The sequence below is a fragment of the Euprymna scolopes genome, chromosome 45 (genome assembly GCF_053919585.1).
Source record: "Euprymna scolopes isolate OS-2025 chromosome 45, ASM5391958v1, whole genome shotgun sequence".
In the NCBI taxonomy this organism is placed as follows: domain Eukaryota; kingdom Metazoa; phylum Mollusca; class Cephalopoda; order Sepiida; family Sepiolidae; genus Euprymna; species Euprymna scolopes.
This window is the reverse complement of record NC_136526.1, coordinates 10,373,272-10,396,304: the sequence shown is the minus strand read 5'-3', so window position 1 is coordinate 10,396,304 and position 23,033 is coordinate 10,373,272. Positions and strand designations below refer to the sequence as shown.

At 35.8% G+C, this 23,033-nt stretch overlaps 1 protein-coding gene across 1 annotated transcript in view; it reads left to right on the top strand.

The window, feature by feature from the left end:
* The window catches only part of LOC145269246 (isoleucine--tRNA ligase, mitochondrial-like), a 131,236-nt gene extending 109,040 nt beyond the window's left edge, over positions 1-22,196 (top strand). The window contains exon 24 of the transcript XR_013864967.1: positions 21,198-22,196. The gene's annotated coding sequence lies outside the window, so the exon portion shown is untranslated. The remainder of the gene's footprint in view (positions 1-21,197) is intronic.
* Positions 22,197-23,033: the final 837 nt, after the last annotated feature.

Here is a 23,033-nt window from a genome sequence, read left to right as displayed (position 1 = left end):
GTAAACAAGTTCTTGACGAGCCGTTCCATATAAGTTAACAAATTTACCGAATTTCCATTACTAACGATTACTATAGTGTCCAATTTCTACTGTACACTCTTTAACCCTTATCCTCGAGTGGCCTCTTGGCCTCGATAAATGGTGATGCCTTTGTAAAAAAAAGAAAAAAAAAACTGACCACGACTGAGTTTTAATTCCCTTCTGTTTCTTTTGGAGTCTGTTGGGCAAAGATGGAGGAAGGGGCGCTAGGATCAGGTTTGTCATAGACTGGTGGCTGTCCTTGCCTGGTCTCTGAAGTGGCTGTGGCACCAAACTCTGGGGCAAGAAGGTTTGCACTAATGCTTTCCTCTTCCTGCCTGGTGTGTAAACGAGTTGAGAGGCCCTTTTATGTTGGATATTCCTTTTGTCTTTCGTACTTCTCTACAGCCAGCAGATAGTGGTGGTGATCCAGGTGATGACATCCGGTCAGGTGATGTAGAGTCTTATGTCAATCGGAGTCCCAGAAGTGGTGGACATGTGCTGGAGCAGCTGGTCGGGTTGTGATGGTGAGGTTGGTGGTTGGTCTATTGTGGGAATTGTGATCAGGTTCTCTAGGGAGCATCCATTGCTCGCCACAAGAGCTCCTATTTTTTATGACATGTAGTCTAGTTCTCTTGTAGCAAATAATTTTAGGCTATTGTAACATGTTGTCATTCTACCTGGAAGGATGTTGGCTTTTTCCTGGTTAAAAGTGGAAAAAGATCCCCCTCCAGGTTGCTGTTCTGTCCTTTTGTCTTTCGTACTTCGATTTGACGTACTCCATCACCCATACCAGTATCCACGTCTCCTCTCAGTTTACCATACCACCTCCCGTCTCCATCTGCGGCCCTCAAATCCTCACATCTGATGAGGTCTATTTCCTGTTGTAGGATTTATCTCGCCATTTGTGAGATGAGGGATCGCGGGTTGGGTAATGATGCCTCCTTTTTCTCTGCTGGGAGGTTCGAGGCTCTTACCCTCTCGATTCTGCCTGGTGTGTAAACGGGTTGAGAGGCCCTTTTTATGCTGGACGACGGTCATCCAGTATGAATTCCTTTTTCTAGATTTTTTTCATATTTGTTCCTGGCTTCTTATTGGTCATTCGAAACTGTTCTCTGCCTATCTGACATAAGTAGAGGTGGTGCCCACATCCGCAACTTGGAGGAAGATGGCACACCAACTCCAGAGGAAGACGGAACACCAACTCCAGAGGAATCTGTCCGCTACCTATCTGACATAAGCAGAGGTGGTACCCCTATCCGCAACCTGATGGAAGATGGTACACCAGCTCTGGAGGAAGATGCCCACCAGCTCTGGAGAAAAATGGCACATCAGGGCCAGAGAAAGAAGGCACGCCAGAGCCAGAGGAAGACGGCACGCCAGGGCCAGCGGAATACAGCTCAATAGCACTGAGGGAAGACAGTTGAACAGGTCCGAATGAAGACAGTTGAACAGCTCCGGATGAAGACAGTTGAACAGCTCCGAATGAAGACAGTTGAACAGGTCCGAATGAAGACAGCAATCCAGTATATGTTCGCATGTGCCTTTTTAGATTGGATTTTTCTGAAAACACACAGCCACACACTTCACTTTTTTTAATCACTTAATCTCGTAATGAGATTTTTTATATATATATATATATATATATATCCGAGTGTTCAACTAAAGTTCTCTTTTACTACTCAAGCATTCAGTTTGGAAAGTGCATAAAATGCTAGAAATGTTGATTTATACTGCACCATTGCCGAATCACAAATATGTTAAATCGATTTAAATATCTTGGTCCAGATTTAACCCCTTAATGATCTGAATTATGATGTAGATGATTAAACAAAAATGTTTATTGTTAATTTTATGACCTGAATTATGATGAAGATTATTAAAAAAATATTTATTAATTTTAGTTAACACTTATGACGTGAATTATGATGATGATTAAGAAATTATTTATTGTTAATTTTAGTTATTGTAACCATTTATGATCTGAATTATAGTGTACATGATTTAAAAACATGTATTGTTAATTTTAGTTATTTTAACTCTTTATGACCTGAATTATGATGTAGATGATTAAAAAATAACATGTATTGTTAATTTCAGTTATTTTAACCCTTTTATGACTTGAATTATGGTGTAGATGATTAAAAACATATGTATTGTTAATTTTAGTCATTTTAACACGTTTATGACCTGAATTATGATGTAGAGGATTAAAAAAACATGTATTGTTAATTTTAGTTATTTTAACACGTTTATGACCTGAATTATGATGTAGATAATTAAAAAAAATATGTATTGTTAATTTTAGTTATTTTAACACGTTTATGACCTGAATTATGATGTAGATCCTTAAAAAATATTTATTGTTAATTTTAGTAATTTTTAGGGTTTTTTTAACCCTTTATGACCTGAATTATGATAAAGATGATTAAAAAAATATGTATTAATTTTAATTATTTTAACCCTTTATGACCTTGTTAATTTTAGTTAGCTTGACTCTTTATGACCTTAATTATTATTCAGATGATTAAAAAATATTTATTGTTAATTTTAGTAATTTTTAGGGTTTTTTTTAACCTTTTATGACCTGAATTATGATAAAGATGATTAAAAAAATATGTATTAATTTTAATTATTTTAACCCTTTATGACCTTGTTAATTTTAGTTAGCTTAACTCTTTATGACCTTAATTATTATTCAGATGATTAAAAAAATATTTATTGTTAATTTTCGTTAGTTTAACCCTTTATGATCTGAATTGTGATGTAAGTGATTAAAACTATATTTATTGTTAATTTTATGACCTAAATTATGATGTAGATGGTTAAACCATATTTATTGTTAAATTTAGTTAGTTCAAATGGTAATGATACTATGAGTTCCTTCAAACTGTAAAAATTATGAAATTCAATGGTTAAACTTCCACTGAGATTTTTTGCATTCATAAACTTACCTTGATTATTATCCATAATGCTCGAAAAAAGTGTATTTATGACAACAAACAAAATCATCCACTCTCTGAGATGCCAAACAAATACGTTGAAACACATCAGCCGAAATATCTTGGTCCAGGCTTAATGTATTTTGTACTAGCATTTTAGCTTGCTTATTCATATTTCCATAACAAAGTTTACATATCTATATATATAAAAGCAAAAATGTATGTATGTATGTATGTATGTTTGTGTGTCTGCTAAAAACTTTTGACCGACAGAACAAAAATTCACAAACTTGGTATCATATTAAAGCCCCACCCTCTGGACAAGGACCATCAAAAGTGCGTCAACTGATCGATTTTCGGGGGGGGGGGGGTGACATTTTAATGTTAAACATTACATATTTTTAAATCGATTTATAACTGCCCCAAAAAATACGGGCGCCAACTCTTCTACATAAAGTATACACGGGGTCGTTTATTTTGGGTCAACTTGTATTTAAAACCCGCTGAGTCATGTCACGTGATCTTGACGTCAGGCAAGCTCTAATGGCAGTCTGAATTTAAAAATGTTGTTATCGGTAAAAAAAAATTTAACCCTCACACAAGCTAAACTATGAACTTCTACGCTATGACAACGTTACCAAAGTTATTAGCACATTAAAAATAGTTAGATACGATAGTTAAACAAAAAATAACAAGCCAAAAATGTGAAGTAAAGAAAAAAATACGCTTACAAAAAATATTAACGATCAAAGATTTTACAAAAAAAAAAACAGCCAGACACCATTTTCTTTTTTAGTAACACTCTTTAGAGTAAGGAAGACGAAGTGAGAGAGAGAGAGAGAGAGAGACATACACAAACGCAAACAGAGAGAGAGAGACAGAGAGAGATGTCTAGACAGGAAACGAAATACGTAATTTAATAAATGCTAATGTGAAGTAAAACAAAAAAAAACAAAATACTACTACGTCATCTCGTAACACTCCCGCGATGACCTCATTCAGTGGCTATCTGTCAATCAAACCTCTTTCACTCGCTTTATAAGCCTTATTTTAACACTATAATCAATTCCTCTTACTCTTGGCCTACACGGTTAAGTGGTTGGAGTTTGTTTCACCTCCGCGTCAAGGCTCCCGGGTTCAATCCAACCTCACAACAAAAACTATTTTTTTTTCTTTTACATCTTTAGACACGCGAGCAACGTTTCTTTATACTTTTTTTACTTCGCTTATTCTTTAGTTTACTTCCCCCTCCCTCTATACACACAGCGTTTTTTTTTTTTTTTTTTTTTTTTTTTTTGGCTTTTCCAATTTTTTTAACATCGTTTCAGGGTTATTACTTATCCCCCCCCCATACACACACCTACAAACACCCGGGTAACGCCGGGTACCCCCCCCCCCGCTAGTATATATATAAATATAAATATATAAAGCGTTGGGATGTGTTGAAATGAAACCAATAAAGCACTCAATCGCAAATGTGAAAGCTAAAACACAAAGTATTTATATAAAAACTATGTTACGTAAGTGATATCTATCTATCTACCTCTGTATATATATATATATATATATATATATATATATGTGTGTGTGTATGTAAAGAAAAACAAATTCTTTATCAATGTTTTGATTAATGCATAATCTATCTCTCAAAAGGAACGGGCATTATCCCTATGAAAGATTTAGTTATAGCTTTTTATACTAGCATGGGTGCCCAGCGTTGCGAGGTGTATGCTGAGCAAAACGAAAAAAAAAAAAAAAAGTGGTCAATTTTTTTTTACTTTGACCCCTATTATGACCCCTTAAAATTTATTGTTTAGGGCTCAAATAAAGTTATTAAAAATTTATTGTTTAGGGCTCAAATAAAGTTATTAAGTTAGATCCATGTCCAAGGAATCTATATCTAAAATTTCACGTGTTTAGACCCAAAATTGTAGGAGGAGTTTGGTAGAGTTCTCAAAGGTCAAATCGATGACCTTTGACCCCTTAATCGCCAAATTTCTGTCCGAAAACCAATCACATCGATTTCCCCAAATCTCAGTACCTTGTATATCAAATTTCGAATCTGTAGGCTTAAAATTGACAGAGTTATTGCGTAGGGAAATGTACACAGACACACACACACTTTCACTTTTATATATATAGATAGATAGATAGATATACAGATAGATTGGATGCAATATATAATGATTTAAAAGGTATATAAAAAAAAAAACTCATGCGCCACCACCGAGAATCGAAACCAAAACGTTAACTCACGATTTAGGTTGCCTCTGCCGTAAATGACTGGGCTATGAAAACATGTTTACTGCACTGCTAAAAATTAAAACATGAACCAATAGCTACTATGTTATGCATTCGTAATGCTGGCGTTCAACCTTCACCTGGCAAATTTCATTTTTTTTTAATTTTCACACTTTTGCACCCATTTTACTGGGCTAAAATCCAAATATAAAATTTTGCATGGATTCAAATACCTTACATATGAAGTTTCATGTCTGTAGACCAAAAACTCTAGGAGTTTGGTAGGCAAAATTTGTCAAATAAAAATATATACGCATACATAAATATATATGGAAACAATTTTGTGTTTACTATAAACTTTTTACGCAAATATTATGCAAGTATAAATCATGTAGAATATCTGCATGAATATAATTACACGTAATAGTTAACTAAAGATGATCATCCCATAAGAAAAGCGAAACAACTAATAGGGAATTGATTAAAATTAATGTTTAAAGAATATGCAAATTAGCTAGATTTTTTGCTAGTGAATGCAATTCCAAAACCCATATATAACAAAATTGTATTTTCTTTTTAAATAAATAAAAAAGAGGGTTTTTTAATATGAATATCAATACACACAAAAGAAAAACGAATTTATAGGAGTATAGATATATATATATATAATATATAAGGTTGATGCAAAAATAATGCCGTTTTTTATGTGTATATATATATATATATATATATATATTAGGTTGATGCAAAAATGTTTTTACATGTGTATATAATATATATATATTTATATTATATATATATATATATATATATATATAAAATTTGTAAAAATTTTAATAAAACAAGTGAAGCATGCATGGTTCCCCGTGAATGCACAGTGAACGAGGCATAAAAAAATGACTAAGTTCAGCATTTGCGCCCCCCCCCCTTCTATTTAGCCCCAAAAGTCCCCAGGGGACGTCAAATCCTGGTGAAAATGAACAAACGGTGCAGTTTTAGGCCTTAACATATGTAAGCTTGATTTCTGCACCATGCAAAAAAAGAAACGACTACTAAGTCCATCATTTAGCCCCCAAACTCCCCAACGTCTTAGCATATTAAAATTTGAGTTCAGCACCATGCAAAACTGCTAAATAGACATACGCAGAAAATTTGGGACAAATATGGTTAAAATAGTCCCAAAAATGGAGTGTTTTTATTAGCCCTAAAAGAACCCCTGGGACACACCCAAGAGTTATCGCAAAATATAGGCAGACAAAATTATATAGAAATCAGTTAGTTACAATTTTTCAGAAAGTTTTATAAAAATCCAAGTCATCAATTTTTTTTTTAGTAAGCACAAAAGTGTCAATTTTAGCCATTTTAAGCCGAAAGGCACCCCCAGGGGAGCGACAGGAGTTTTCCTGGAAAATCCGTTCTGTTACTTTTTTACTCGTATCATGTTTAATGTTTGTGCGTAGTTATTGAGAAAAGTACGAACAGACAAGGATGAATTTACAGGTCCACCCTCCTTTTGTCGACCAAATACGGACATAAACACATTGTTAATTTTGTTTGTTGTCATCAGTACACTTATCATTGGCGCTTACGTGACACTCGAATGTGTCCAAACGTCTGACTTTTTAAATTGCATTTCTGACTTTTTAAATCGCATTTCTGACTTTCTAAATTGCATTTCTGCGGAAATTCTGATCCACACACTTTACATGAATGAGATTTTTCTCTCCTTTATTTTTTTTTATTTTCTTATTTTGTTATAGCTGGAGATGGGGCATCCAACTGGATGCAATATCATTCCCTCCGCTATCTTTGTAAGAACCGCGTTTGAAGTTTTGCTCCACTTCTCACACTTGGAATGGCGATAGCAAAACAGCAGGACCTTCTTGTCTGCAACTGACCATAGATGGGCTTTTAACCGTCTGTGTTTTTTTTTTAGTGATAGCCTCCAAATTTGTTGGGGAGGGGGAGCTGAGACTTTACTCTCCAAGATAGACCAAATACCAAAGTCCAATAGGTTAATATCTAATATCTGGAGATGATTGGCGGGGGCGGGGGGGCATTTGTCATTTGAAATGAATTCCGGAACATTCATCTCAAGCCGTTCTTATGTCTTTTTTTTGTTTTTTGTTGTTTTCTTTTTCTTCTTTTTTTTTTTTCTTTTCACTCCATGAGCAGGAGCTGAGTTCTGTTGGAATGCCCAACAATTTTTTTGAAATGCCTTTTAGTTCAGGGCAACAATGATGATTCAAGAATGGTCTTGAAATAATTTTCCTGGTTCGATTTCACACCACGATCCACAAAAACCAGAGGACTCCTTCCAGTCTCTGTTATCGCGGCCCTGACCATCATCGAGGTGGCGCCTTGCCTCCGAGTAACAACCTGCGACTCAACCTCTCCATTTTTATTTTTTATCCATGGCTGACCCTGATTGACCTCTGTCATGACTATAGTGTCACTTCCAGAGGAGAGAAAGTTTACGCCATTATCTACCTCTTCCCACACCTGGTATATATACAATTTAAGGGGCCCTTTTTATCCTGGGTGCTGGCCTGCCAGTATGTAGGTCTATTTTTACTCATCTTTTAATACTTAGTCCCTCATTGTCCACGTATTCTTATTTGATATTAGAAACCTGAGGAACGTATTTGATGTGTGTGAAACGGCACTAACCCTATTTGGGTATAACCAGCTTCCTCCAAAGGAGGAAGCTCCATGGGAGTATGAAATTTACAAGCGATCCCCTTTCGCATGTATATCCCTGTTGGGGAAGATGACGACATTAGGTTTTTGCAACTCTTACAGGGAGGTGTCCCGTCCTCCTACATACAGCGCCTGGTATTCCCAAATTGGTCACCCATTTTAGTAATGACTAGGCTCAATGTTGCTTAACTTGAGTGATTTGATGGGAAGTATCCTCATGTCAGAGAGAGCTTAGATACTCGAGAGTCGTATCTAGTAGGCTTTCAAGTTCTCTCTTTTTGGTTTTGTGATTGGGTTCTCTAGGCGTCCGATCAGGTGATGTAGAGTCTTAGGTCGGTGGTAGTGGGGTTCCCAGCGGAGAGTCTGTGGAGACAGGTTTTATGTCAATCAGAGTTCCAGAAGTGATGGACATGTGCTGTAGTAGCTGGTCGAGTTGTGATGGTGAGGTTGATGGTTGGTGTTCGAGTTGGTCTATCGTGGGAATTGTGATTGGGTCCTCTAGGGAACATCCTTTGCTCACCACAAGAGCTCCTACTTTTGATGGCATGTAGTCTAATTATCTTGCGGCAAATTATATGAGGCTATTGTGACGTTGTTGTCATTCTGCCTGGAAGGATGTTGGCTTTTTCCTGGTTAAAAGTGGAAAAAGATACCCCTCCAGGTCACTGTTCTGTCCTTTTGTCTTTCGTATTTCGATTTGGCGTACTCCATTGCCCATACCAGTGTCCGCCTCTCCTCTCACTCTCCCATATCACCTCCCGTCTCTGTCTTGTACTCTAGAGTGGTCTTCTTCTGTGGCCTTCAAATCCTCACATCTGATGAGGTCAATTTCCTTTCGTGGGATCTATCTCTCCATCTGTGAGATGAGGGATCGCAGGTTGGGTAAGAATGTCTCCTTTTTCTTTGCTCTTACCCTTTCAATTAGTATCTCTCCTGCACCGCGTCCCCATTTCCCAAACCTTGAGTAGTTGTAGCAGTGCAGGAGGAACTTTTGCTCAACAGAACATGACTGAGTTTTAACTTCCTTTCTGTTTCTTTTGGGGTCTATCGGGCAAAGATGGAGGAAGGGCGCTAGGATCAGGTTTGTCATGGACTCGTGGCTGTCCTTGCCTCGCCTCTGACACCTTAAACCCTGCAAGAATTGAAGGAAAACATCAGGAACTAAATAAGGGAGTTAAATTGCAATCCAGTCTCTGTCTGGTCTCCTCATCTTGTACACTAGAGTGGTCGTCTTCTGTGGCCCTCAAAGCCTCATATCTGATGAGGTCTATTTTCTCTTCTGGGATGTATCTCCTCATCTGTGAGACGAGGGATCGCAGGTTGGGTAAGGATGTTTCATTTTTCTCTGCTGAGATCTATCGGGCAAAAATGGAGGAAGGGTTTGTCATGGACTGGTGGCTGGCCTCTGAAGTGGCCGTGACACCACACTCTGAGGCAAGAAGGTTTGCACTAATGCTTTCCTCTTCCCGCCTGGTGTGTGAACGGGTTGAGAGGCTCTTTTTATTCTTGGCGACAGCCATCCAGTATGACCCCTTCTTTAAGGCATTTTTTTTTTGTTTATTCCTCACTGTCCACGGCTTCTTATTGGTCATTCGAAGCTGTCCTCTACCTCTTTGATATTGTTATATAGTCGGTTCTCTCTGTAACGATTTATCTGTTTATTGCCTGGCCTCTGAAGTGACTGTGACACCGCTCTCTGAGGCAAGAAGGTTTGCACTATTGCTTTCCTCTTCCCGCCTGGTGTGTAAACGGGTTGAGAGGCTCGTTTTATTCTTGGCGACAGCCATCCAGTATGACCCCTTCTTTAAGGCATTTTTTTTTTGTTTATTCCTCACTGTCCACGGCTTCTTATTGGTCATTCGAAGCTGTCCTCTACCTCTTTGATATTGTTATATAGTCGGTTCTCTCTGTAACGATTTATCTGTTTATTGCCTGGCCTCTGAAGTGACTGTGACACCGCTCTCTGAGGCAAGAAGGTTTGCACTAATGCTTTCCTCTTCCCGCCTGGTGTGTGAACGGGTTGAGAGGCTCTTTTTATTCTTGGCGACAGCCATCCAGTATGACCCCTTCTTTAAGGCATTTTTTTTTTTTGTTTATTCCTCACTGTCCACGGCTTCTTATTGATCACTCGAAGCTGTCCTCTACCTCTTTGATATTGTTGTATAGTCGGTTCTCTCTGTAATGTTTATTGCTCTCACGTGTGTATAATCATGTTTGTTGCACAAAGATGTGTGCTGCTAAATAAATATATACACTTTGGCTTGTCACAGCCATTTTGATAATCAAACACGGAGATGGTTTCATAGCAAAACTGTATTCATTTTTTTTTGCCTGTCAGTGGTCTTCGGACATGCCGAGCAAGTGTGATTAATGGTGAGGTTTGAGTTGACAAACTAATGACGTGACGATCATGCATCTTTCTCTCTCTCTCTCTCTCTCATTGACAATTTCTTTTTGTTCATTCAGAGGTCAATATATGTGTACAAACCCGACCTGGATCTCTTTGTTCCATCAGAGGTCAATATGTGTGTACAAGTCTTGCTTGGTATTTTCCTTGTTCTCTGAAATTTATGTGTGTGCACGATTTCCGAGTTCCTTTATTCAACAATATATGCAGAGGAGGTGCCCTCATCCGCAACCCGGGGCAAGATGGTACACCATCTTGCCCCGAGTTTTTAAGCTGGATTTTTTTTTTCTGGAAATACTGAACCACACACTTTATAAGCATAAGGTTATTCTCACTTTTTCATTTTATTTCAGTTCTTAAAGATCAAGGGGGTCCTTTCCTAGGGGTTAATACCTGATTTCTTTATGAGTTACATTCATATATGCGGAAGGGGGAAGGTCATTCAAGAACTGAGGTTATCCCTTTTAGAGTTGCTATTTGAAATTTGCCACAGATTGGCCTTCGAGGGATTGTGTTGAGGGGATCTTATTTGGGCTTAAAATATTATGTTGCTTGAATATTTGGTCCAGATTTGCTTGTATGGTGAAAGTAGCCTCATATCAGGTTGTCATGACAAACTCTTATGCAGATAGACTGTAAACAATTGAGGATGATACCAAATGGTGATGGGACGATCCACATATTTTTCCTGATTCCAATACGATTACCGATTCTGACTCTTTTTAAAACTTCCAAATATTTTGTTTTGTTTAGCTGTTTTGGTATCATTGCCATCACCAAAGGTTGACCCGCCTGATACAGGCATTGACGGCTATGACTCTTCATCTATATCACTCTCTCTCTCTCTCTCCTTCTCCCTCCCTCTCTCTCTCTCTCTCTCTCCTTCTCCCTCCCTCTCGATCTCGAGGCATTCATGAATTCATTGTTGCTCATCATTTTTTATGTTGGCCAGGTATTCAGTCTGCCAACGTATGTTTCTCACTGTCATTTTTTGCTTCTTCTACCCACGATCTTTCTTGTCAAACTAATCTGTTCTATTCCGCCTTTTCTGTAGACATGACTCATGGATCTCATTTGTCTTTTTCGTACTGTTCTTATTAAAGACCTTTCTGTGTTTGCCATTTCTAATACCTCCTGGTTTGTTTTCTTTTCTGTCCAGGATATCTTCAAAATTGTCCCCAGGAACCAATTTTCAGTTGCCTCTAGTCTTTTTTCCTCGTGATGCTGGTGATTGTCCAGCACTCACAACCGTATAATAGAACAGACCATACATACGTTCGGAGTATTCTGAATTTGGTGTCTATTTTAATGTTTCTATTGGTCATGATTGATGATAATCTCTTGAAGGTGACTTTGGCTACGGTTATGCGACTTTGTATTTCAGTTGTGCACCTTCCATCAGATATGATCCATGTTGGCCAGCAAACTGAAAGCTCTGTAGATGAAACAGCTAATGATAGGGACACTTTACCTACATCTCACTCTGGTAATGACATCACGCTCTCAGATTCACTGACCCCTTCTATCTCGGTAACCTCGGTCATACCCTCATTAATACTCGAAAGCATTTTAACATGCTTACCGTTTTTGAGGTGTTTAAAGCAAGTTCTTTACTTTCACAGTATCCCAAATATTTGAATTTATTAACTTGTTTAACTCGTACATTGCGACATTGTAGTTTGCATGTTGGAGTTTGGGTGTTCTTGGATTCTGTCATGCTTAGGGTTTTTGAGATGTTTAAAGCAAGTTCTTTACTTTCACTTGCTTCCACCACAGGATTAAGCATGTGTTGGAGGGTCTCTTCGGATTCTGCTATTAATACAGTATCGTCTGCATACCTAAGATGGTTAATGTCGTGTCCACTTAAACTTATATCTTTAATGTCATTAATTTCTGCGGTGATCTGCTTTTTTTGGTAGACATGACCCATGAATTCGTTTGCCTTTTTCGTACTGTTCTTATTGGAGATATTTCTATGTCTGCCATTTCTAATACTTCCTGGTTTGTTTTGTTGGAGGATTTCTTTGATTTTTTTTTTTTTTTTTTGTGTTTAACGGCATGTCCACCCTTTTTGGGTTATTTTATGCCGAATTGTGGTTTAGTGTTTAAATATATTTTTTTTATTTATAAACAAAAATAATGTGAACAAATATATTTATAGTTGAAATATAGTTTGCATTAAGATTTAATTAAATTCATAAACGTTTTAGTACACAAATAAAAAAATTAAATGCATAAAATGTATTAAAATACAAGTAAATTTGCAATAAAAAATATTTCAAATGAATTTGCGTTATGTGTGTAAATTTGTGATGATAAATATTTGCTACTTAGGTGTAGTTGTGTTTGTGTAAATTTGTGTGAAAGTGTTATATTTGTGTAAAAATATTTAAAATAAATTTGCAATAAAAAATATTTCAAACGAATTTGCGTTATGTGTGTAAATTTGTGATGATAAATATTTGCTACTTAGGTGTAGTTGCGTTTGTGTAAATTTGTGTGAAAGTGTTATATTTGTGTAAAAATATTTAAAATAAATTTGCAATAAAAAATATTTCAAACGAATTTGCGTTATGTGTGTAAATTTGTGATGATAAATATTTGCTACTTAGGTGTAGTTGCGTTTGTGTAAATTTGTGTGAAAGTGTTATATTTGTGTAAAAATATTTAAAATAAATTTGCAATAAAAAATATTTCAAACGAATTTGCGTTATGTGTGTAAATTTGTGATGATAAATATTTGCTACTTAGATGTAGTTGTGTTTGTGTGAAAGTGTTATATTTGTGTAAAAATATTTAAAATAAATTTGCAATATGTGTGTTAAATTTGTATTAGTAAATATTTACTACTAAGGTGTGGTTACGTTTGTGTTAATTTGTATAAGAAAGTAAAATTTTATTTAATTATACTTATGTATATTTAATGTGCAAAGGATTAGTTTAGAAATACTAATTCGTATCGATTTTTATTGTCTTGCTTATTCACATGTATATGAAAATCTATATTTTTGTTTATATACCAATTTCTTTAAGGTAATCGATTATGTGTTTGACTTTTATGTTTTTAAAAAGTTCTTTTATATTGCTGTCTTTGTAATATTTTCGTCTTATAGGCAGAAGATCAATGCATTCAGTAAGAAAATGTTTTGTTGTCAGCGGAAACTGACATACAATACACATTGGCTGGTCTTCTCCTTTAAGTAAATATGATTGGGTTAGGTATGTTTGACCTATACGCAATCTCGTTAATACAACCTCTTCCTTTCTATTTTTCCTGGAATGTTGTTCCCAGTTACCAATTGTTGGTTTAATGGCATATAGTTTTCAAGTCCAATGTGAACAAATTCCTGATGAACCGCCTCCTTAAGACACTTTATCAAATCTCCAACACTAACGTACTGTACACACAATAACCCTTATCCCCGAGTGGCTTCCGGGCCTTGATAAGTGGTGACTACCTTGTAAAAAAAAATAAAAATATATATATATATATAGTTTGTTAGTGTAACCATTCCAATAAATTTGCCATTGTTTTTTAATACATTTATTTATATTTTTTTTTTAATCCGTATAGGGGACTTTAAAGATTTCATATTGATTTTCATTTAGAGAAGCCTTTGCTGCTGTATCTACTAATTCGTTTCCTCTGATACCGATGTGGCTAGGTATCCAGCAAAGCACAATTTCTTTTGTTTTTAAAAATTCGCTTATTCTAGCGTGTAGTTTTACTAACAACGGGTTGTTAGACTTTTGTGTTTTTATTGCTGTTATAGCTGATAGCGAGTCGGAGAAAATTACATATTTTGTGTTGTTATCCCTGGAGATGAAATCAAGCGCTAAATCTATCGCACAAACCTCTGCATTAAAGATTGAGGTTTCTTTCAAGAGATGCTTTTTTTTTTTTAAATTTTATTTATTATATACAGCTGCGCTGCCTGTTGCATCTACCTGTTTTGATCCGTCCGTAAAGATGTATGCATGTTTAGGATAATTGTATTTGATTTGTTCAAATTCTTCTTCATAAAAAAGAGGGTGAGTTTTTCCCTTGCAGTGTTTGCTAAGACTTAAGTCAACTTTTGGTACTCTAATGTTCCAAGGAGGTATTTTTGGAGTAAATGTTTTGTGAATTTTTGTTATCGGGATCTTTGCTTTTTCAATAATGGGTTCCATTCGTTGGCCAAATGTTTTAATGGCTTTTTCTTTTCGTTGAAATAAATGTTTATACTTGGAATAAAACGTGCAGTCGTGCGCAGGATTGTCGGGATCTGCCTTTAATTTTGTATAATATAGCAGTGCTAACTTGTTATATCTGAGGTTAGGTGGAGCTTCATTTGCTTTGGCATACAAACTTTCTACTGGAGATGTTCTGAAAGCTCCCAGTGCAAGTCTCAGTCCTGTATGTTAAATGGGATTTAAAATTTTAACATAGGATTTTCTTGCTGCTTGGTATATACAGCTGCCATAGTCAAATTTTGATCGAATTAGGGATCTGTACAGGTTTAACAAGGTCTGCCTGTCAGCTCCCCAATTTGTATGAGCCACAACACGCAGAAGTTGCAGTGTTTTATTACATTTTTTTAACATAGTTTATGTGGGGAATAAAATTTAGTTTTTTATCAAAAACCATTCCTAAAAACTTGTATTCGTCAACAAAGGGGATATCTTCTCCATCGAGTTGTAATTTGGGATCATTGTGTAATTTGTTGATTGCAAAAATGAATGCATTTGGTTTTATTTTTGGAAAATTTAAAACCATTTTCTTTTGCCCATTTATTCATTTTGTTTATGCTGTGTTGCAATTTTCTTTCAATAGTATGGATGCGCTTGGAATGATAGCTTATAGAGCAATCATCCACGTACAATGTTCTATTTATGTTGGGGGTAAGTTCCTTTACTATGTTATTGATTTTAATATTAAATAGGGTTGTTAATAATATACTACCCTGTGGCACACCTTCCTGTTTATTTATATCGCTTAGAGTAGACCCTATGCGTACCTTGAAGGTTCTGTTCGTTAAAAAATTTTGAATAAATTCGGGAAGTCTACCTTTAAGTCCAAAGTCGAATAGATCTTTCATAATTCCGAATTTCCAGGTAGTATCGTAAGCTTTTTCTAGATCGAAAAAGACAGTTGTGGTGTGTTCCCCTCTTATGAAGGCTTCTCTGATATAGCATTCTAAGTTGACCAAATGGTTAAGACATCCACGATTTTTTACGATAACCACACTGTGCATTGGTTATTAGTTTGTTTGTTTCTAAATACCAAATGAGGCGATGGTTTACCATTCACTCTAATGTTTTGCACATGCAACTTGTTAGTGAAATTGGTCGATAATTTCCAAGATCTGAAGAATATTTTCCTGGTATTGGAATAATCGTTGTATGTTTCCAAGATTCTGGGAACTTCTTTTTAATCCAGATGTCATTGTAGATTTTTAGTAAAAGTTCCAATGGAGTTTTTGGAAGTATTTTCAAAAAACTATAGTCGACCTCATCTGGTCTTACGACTGTGTTGTGTGATTTGTTTATGGAATTTTCCAATTCACTTATTGAAAAAGGTTTATTATATTCTTCAAGGTTTTTGGAATTGAAGTTTAGCTTGTACTTTTCGATATTTTCCTTGATGGTTTGGAATTCTTTGTTATAGTTTTTTGAAGAAGAGTTCCTGAAAATGTTTTGGCTAATTTTTTTGCTATAGCCTTCGTTTCTGTTATTTTGGTATTTTCAGTAAAAAGATGTTTAATTGGTATCGGGTTATGTTTTCCAGAAATTTTTTTAATCATTTCCCAAACTGTCTTTGGTTTAGTGGAAACATTGATCTTGTTGACATATTCTTGTCAGCATTCTTTTTTGGCTTTCTTTATTATTCTGCGTGATTTTGCTCTATGCAATTTGTATTCAATTAAGTTGCTTGTTGTTGGTTCTTTATTAAAATTTTCTTAATGCTGCTTTTCGTAGATTTATTGATTCTTTGCATTCTTTGTTAAACCATGGTCTATTCTTTTTTCCTGAAGTAGTGTTTTTGGGAATGCACTTTTCTATTAATATTAATGTTCATGTAAATGTTTCGATTGTATCGATGTTGTTTCTGTCAATTGTTCTAAGCAAAGATTCTTGAATTTTTCCTAGTTGGCTTTAAGCTTCCATCTTGGTGGATGTTCAAATATTTTTTATGGCTTTTGAAAATGATTGAGTAGTTATCACTACCATAGGCATCATCATTTGTTTTTAATTCAATTTAGCTCTGGGGTATGTTATTTTTAATGAATACTGATACCCCACCAGAGGCTCTAAGCCTGTATTATGAATGTAGTTATATTGTTGATAGTGTTTTATATTCAAATTGTCCTCATTCTTAAGAAGGTTTCTTGGAGATAAATAACCAAAGGATTAAATTTGGTTTGCAACAATAAAATTTCATTGTAATTTGCCTTCAATCCACAGCAATTCCATTGGATTATCTTGTAATTCATGAGGATTTTTTTTTGGTTTGAGGAGTAACTTCAGTTTCCATGTCTTCTAATTCTGTAAATTTATTTGTAGTAGTAGTAGTAGTGGCTTCTGTTTGTGGTAATTTCTTTATATTTTGTTTTTTGGTAGATGTATCTTTTGTTTGTTTTTCAAGTGTGTTTTTGTCATTACAGGGAAGACGTATTGGTGATCTGTGTGGTCTTTCTTTTAACTGATTTTGTTTTTCCTTAGTTTTGTCTTTTTCAGCATCTGCACGACATACTGGTGATTTTTGTAGTCTTTCTTTTGATTGACTTTGTTTTCTTGGATGTTCTAATTTTGGTTGAGAATTTGTTTTATTGGTAACATTAGTTGATGATTTAATGGGATGATTAATTTTTGATGATATGTTTGGTTTAATTTCATTTATAAATTTGGGCCAGTCATTTGGTCCCAATTGTAACAGTTTGTTTATTAGTATTTCGTATTTGGAGTCTTGGTTAGTGATGTTGGATGATATACAACTTGAGATGACTTGAGAGTATGTCGTTTCCTTCATGTATCCATCTACTATTTTCCTAGCTTCGAGGAAGGAGATGTTTTTGGTATGTTTTATTGACACTGCCTTTTCTTTTTTCCAGATTCTGAATGCTCTAGCATAAGCAGGATGGTTTTCTCCACAATTTGCACATTTGCAATCAAGATTGCAATCATTGACAGTGTGGTCTGGATCTCTCTGGCCACATCTGCCGCACACTGCTTGTCCCCTACATGCATCCTCATGGTGCCCAAACTTCTGGCATTTAAAGCACCAAAGTGGGTTTGGTATAAAGGGTTCAACTTTTTCAACGTTGAACCCAATTTTGATTTCTTTTGGGATAGTGGGTCTATCGAACTGCATAATGTAAGTGTTCATATGTATAGTCTGATTCTCTTTTTTTATTGTAATTCTTTTAACGTTTATTGCTCCTTGGTTTTTAAGTTCTTTTGTTATCTCTTCAGTAGTGCACATTGAGAGGTCTTTCGATTTTACTACACCTTTGGATGTATTCAGATTCTTGTGTGGATAAGTTTTGATATTTATATTGTGGAAAGTTTTCATTCCTAGGAGAAAAGTGGCATGTTTTTCTCTTTCCACTTCCACCAGTAGGGTTTTATTTTTTTAAAGTTTTTACATTTTTGGTGGTAATATGTGCCGATATAATTTTATGTATAATAAATGGTGATAAGTCAGTTATTTTGGTTTCTTTGGTGGATTCCAATACAATAAATTTTGAGAATGTTTGTAGTTCATTTTCTGAACTATCCGAGTCGACATGTTGGCGCTTGGAGTTTTTATAGTTGGCCATGTATATATATATTTTAAATTCATTGCTTATGCTCCCCACCCACTTCGGAGTCCAATATTGGGGCAGGTTAAGGGGAAACCCATTCACCTTGTCATGCCAGGGCTACATAAACAGTATACATGTCCCAAATGGGAGCCATGAGCACCCATAATCCTTTAGTTACACAATCCAAGTCATTTGTGGTAACTTCCGGCACTATACAGCCATGTCATGACTTTAATCATTCGGCACATTTGACCCTAGCCACCGCCTTCTAACACATGGAAAAGAGGGGAAAATATGTATATAGTTAACAGTGGTATAGGGTAGAACTGTATTTGTTACAGTTTAAAGGAAATTGATAGAAAAGTAGAAGATGTGTTAGGGCTTGACGTAACTAGCCGATTGATCAGATCAGGCCCCTCCGACCGCCCGTCTAGCCTTGTACAAGGCCAAAGTGGAGTGTTGCAACTGATATCTTTAATTTCCCTAGATATCAGTTGCTCAGCAACCAGGATCCTTTTCCGAGTCATTACGAGTCGCCATCCACGGCCAACAGGTGGCCCCTTTGAGAGGCTTTTACTCTCTGCAGGGGGATAGTTGGTGTATTCTAATGCCCCACCGACACGGTTGGGAAGTAGGGAAGGAAAGGAAAGGGGAAGAGGAAGGGGGCTTTTGTTTTTGTTTTTGCAGAACATAATTAAGTTTTACAAAAGAGAATAGAAAACAAAAACAAAAATTTAATGTAGGTGCATTTCGTGTCAGGAAGCCACTAGACAACCTGATCTGGTAGCACCAGGGAGGGTCTCTTTGAATTCTGCTATTAATACAGTGTTGTCTGCATACTGAAGGGTTAATGTTGTGTCCACCCAAACGTATACTTTTGATGTCATACATGCGTTCAGAGTATTCTGAATTTGGTGTCAGATAAAATATAAAGTTTCTGTTGGTCCTGATTGATGGCAATCTCTTGAAGGTGACTTTGGCTGCGGCTATGCGATTTTATATTTCAGTCGTGCATCTTACATCAGATGTGATCCAGTATCCCAGATATTTGAATTCATCAACTTGCGACATTGTAGCTTGCATGTTGGAGCTTTGGTGTTCTTGGATACTGTCATGCTTTGGTTAGATGTTGAGCCATTATGTTGAACAAAGATGGTGGCAGTAAATCAAATCGGCGAAGAATCAATGCAGCAACGATCTTGAATGTTGAGTAATTCTTTAGAACAAAGATGGCGGCATTAGATTAATATGCTCAACGATTTACTGCCATCATCCAAGGCATCTCTTATAATCAGAGACAGACTTCTGTTGTCTAAGTTCTGCAAAAACAGTTGCATTTTTTTTTTTTTTTTCTATAAATTCGGGGTCGTTAGGATTTTCTGGTGGAGATTGACTAACATTGCATAGTTTTCGTATCCTTAAATACCCCAGAAATTTCACCTGCCACAATTCGAATTTAGATTCCGTTCCATCAAAGTAAAGTCAATGGCTGGGCACATAACCTGTTAAGTGTTGAGCCATTATGTTGAACAAAGATGGCAGTAGTAAATCAAATCGGTGAAGAATCAATGCAATCACAATCAGCAGTGGTTTAGTCGTTAACGGCAAACTGACTTGAATCCGAAATTCGATATTTTTATAATGAGGTCGGCGGCTTCTCATTGGTTGATTGTCCTAACCGTAGTTATAAATAAGATCGTCCATAGCATTGGATTGGATATCCTCATTAGTACTCCAAAACATTTGTAACCCCTCCCCGTTTTGATATAATTAAAAACTCCTTTCGGACTCAATTTGGTTTGATAGTGTAAAAAAAAAAATTTTTTTTTTATTTATCTTTGGAATTTGTTTTTATTCTCATTGGTCAAAAAGAATATCAATATATTGGTGTAAAAAGAAGCCATTTTTAATCATATTGTTTAAGTTTTTTGGGGTTTTTTTTAGTTTTTTTTTTATACATATAAAAATGCAAATCTACATACTTTTCAAATATATACATTGAAATACATATATGCACATTTTTTTTTCTTTTCAAATATACATAAAATTTTTTGTTAAACAAAAACTCGAAATATTCTGTTAGATATTTCAGTTTGTTAATTTGGTTAGAAAGACAAAAAAAAATGGTCGTAGTTTAGCATTGTACCCTGGATAATGTAAGCTAAATAGTTCTTAGTGACAAGGATAGTGTTGGATTTGTTTTTTTTAAGAAATAAACCATAATTATACCTAAATGATCAACAAAATTTAATGCATACCTGAATATATTCCCATCAGGTTTATCGGACCTGCCAAGTCACAGTGCACAAGTGAGAAAATTTTCAAGGCCTTTTTGTCTGGTGTTTTGCTTATATATTTTGTCATTTTTTCCCTGTGCACAAACATCACAATTTGGGTTGGTTGGTTGTTTTTGTTTTACAGCATATCAACCCTTTTCGGGTTATTTAATACCGAATCCAAAGATTTTGAAGAAAATTTTTTTAATAGAATATATTTTTTTCCCAGTCGGCTTCTATTTAATCCATAGTTGGGACCCTAACAGGTACTACCACTCTGGGTCAGAGTAGACTTGGGAGCAATGGCAATTAAAGGGTGGTTCCACACTCCCCAAAGCCCGCAAGCTGGGGCCTCACCACTGGATATAATTTAAGGTCATATCCAGAACCCACAATTTAGGAGATCGTCTGAAGGTATTATTTTCATGCCTTCGACTACATTTGATAACTTTTTAATATCCGTAGTATTACAGTGTCCCAGAATTTTATGGCAGGTTTCTAAATCGTAGCAGGCGGTTTTTGTATTTCGGTCGTGCACCTTCCATCAGATGTGATCCAGTATCCTGAATATTTGAATTCATCAACTTGCTTTGGTGTTCTTGGATACTGTCATGCTTTTGTTAGATGTTGAGCCATTATGTTGAACAAAGATGGCGGCAGTAAATCAAATCGGCAAAGAATCAATGCAGTCACGATCTCGAGTAATTCTTAAGAACAGTTTATATTTTTCTAATTTATGGATTACTACAGCATGTCCCAAAAGAAGCTGATGGTTAAAAAAAAATTCATAACTTTCTTAATTTTTTATATTTTTCTTTTATTTTTTCAGATCATCTAGAGTAACCCTTTCAAGGTTATTATGAGTCGTTACACCACCGAGGAGCAAATATTTATCGTAGAGTCATATTTTCGGTTGAATGAATCAATATCAGAAACTCAAAGAGAATTTCGACGAAACTTCAACACAAGAAATTCCCCTACTCCCAATGCAATAAAAGTTATGGTGGCTCGATTTCTGTATGTAACCTCCCTAAATCTGGTAGACTCCGTACGGCAAGAAGTGATGAGAATCGTCAGAGATTAGCAGAGAGTGTGGCCGAGGATCCATCCACATCAGTAAGAAGGAGATCGTCAAATTGGGGTTTCTCGATCATCTCTTCACAGAATGCTTCTTGAAGAGGACAAATTTCCATATAAAATTCAATTGGTGCAAGAGCTTCAGCCAATGACAATAGACAATGCCCTGCAGAGAGCACAAGAGTGTGAAAATGAAAATGGTGGACATTTGAGTAACATCATTTTTCATAACTAAAATTAGACCTTCTGAAAAACATATTCTAATTTTATTTACACAACTTAGTCTAAGATAAGTAGATTATGATATCTTATTATATCTCAAAAAATCACGGAGAGTCTCATCTACCTACATATGAAAATTGGTAAGCATAACTTAAATATTGAGGAAGTTAATCAAATTAAAAATCCATCAGCTTCTTTTGGGACACCCTGTATAAAAACTGCATGTAATATGTTCATATGTTTTTGCAAATGTAACAAACACAATTATGTGTTGGGAGGGTGATCTGTATATTTTAATTTCACTGGTAGTTTAAAATCAAACAAGTGAAGCATACATGTTTCCCCGTGAGCGCACAGTGAACAAGGCATAAAAAAAATGACTAAGTTCAGCACTTGCTCCCCCCCTCTCCATTTAGCGCCAAAAGACCCCCAGGGGGACGTCAAATCCTGGTGAAAATGAACAAACGGTGCAGTTTTAGGCCTTAACATATGTAAATTTGAGTTCTGCACCATGCAAAAAACTAAAAAATGACTAAGTCCATCATTTGACCCCCGCCCATTTAGTCCGAAAAGTCAACTTATCAAAATTCAAAACAATTCAACGTAAGAAAAAAAAAATGTGTGGTTCCTTTATTTCTGATGTGCTTGAATTATGTTTTGAATAATTTTATTCCTGTACATATGAAGACTGTAAAAAAAAATAAAAAATAAAAAAAACGATTGACATATATGACATGCAATTTTTTTTTGTTTTCGTAGCATGTGCAACTGTACTGACATGCAGAAGTTCAAGTGTAATGTGAACCAACATCTATTCTAATGATGAATGCTCTGATGAACTACAAGCCCTTGTACCCTCTCGATGTAAATACCTCTAACAAACCCGACAAGCAGGTAAATTCCACCCCTATAAGGTAGAGATCCCTAGGTGTAAGAAAGCCTTCTATTCCAATAGTTTCTTCCCTCAGAACCGCTAGACTTTGGAACTCCCTTCCGGGTTCCTGCTTCCCCAACTGTACTGACATGCAGAAGTTCAAGTGTAACGTGAACCGACATCTTGCTGCCCAACTCCCCGCAGAGTACCCCTGTAGCTTATGTCCCTGATAGTAGCCCCCTACACCAAAGTGGCAATGTGCCTTGTTCGGGGTGAAAATGTAATAAATAAAAAAACGATTGACACAAATTTAAAAAAAGATTTTTTTTTTATTTATTGCAGTTTTGTCTCTATATAAATAAAATGAACTCATTTTTTCCCGTATGAGTTTGACCTTAATAGGATTAAAAATCACGACATTACATTCAAATGTAATGTCCCCACACTTCAGCACAGGATCTGAGGTGTGCTATAGGTCTACTACCCTTACAG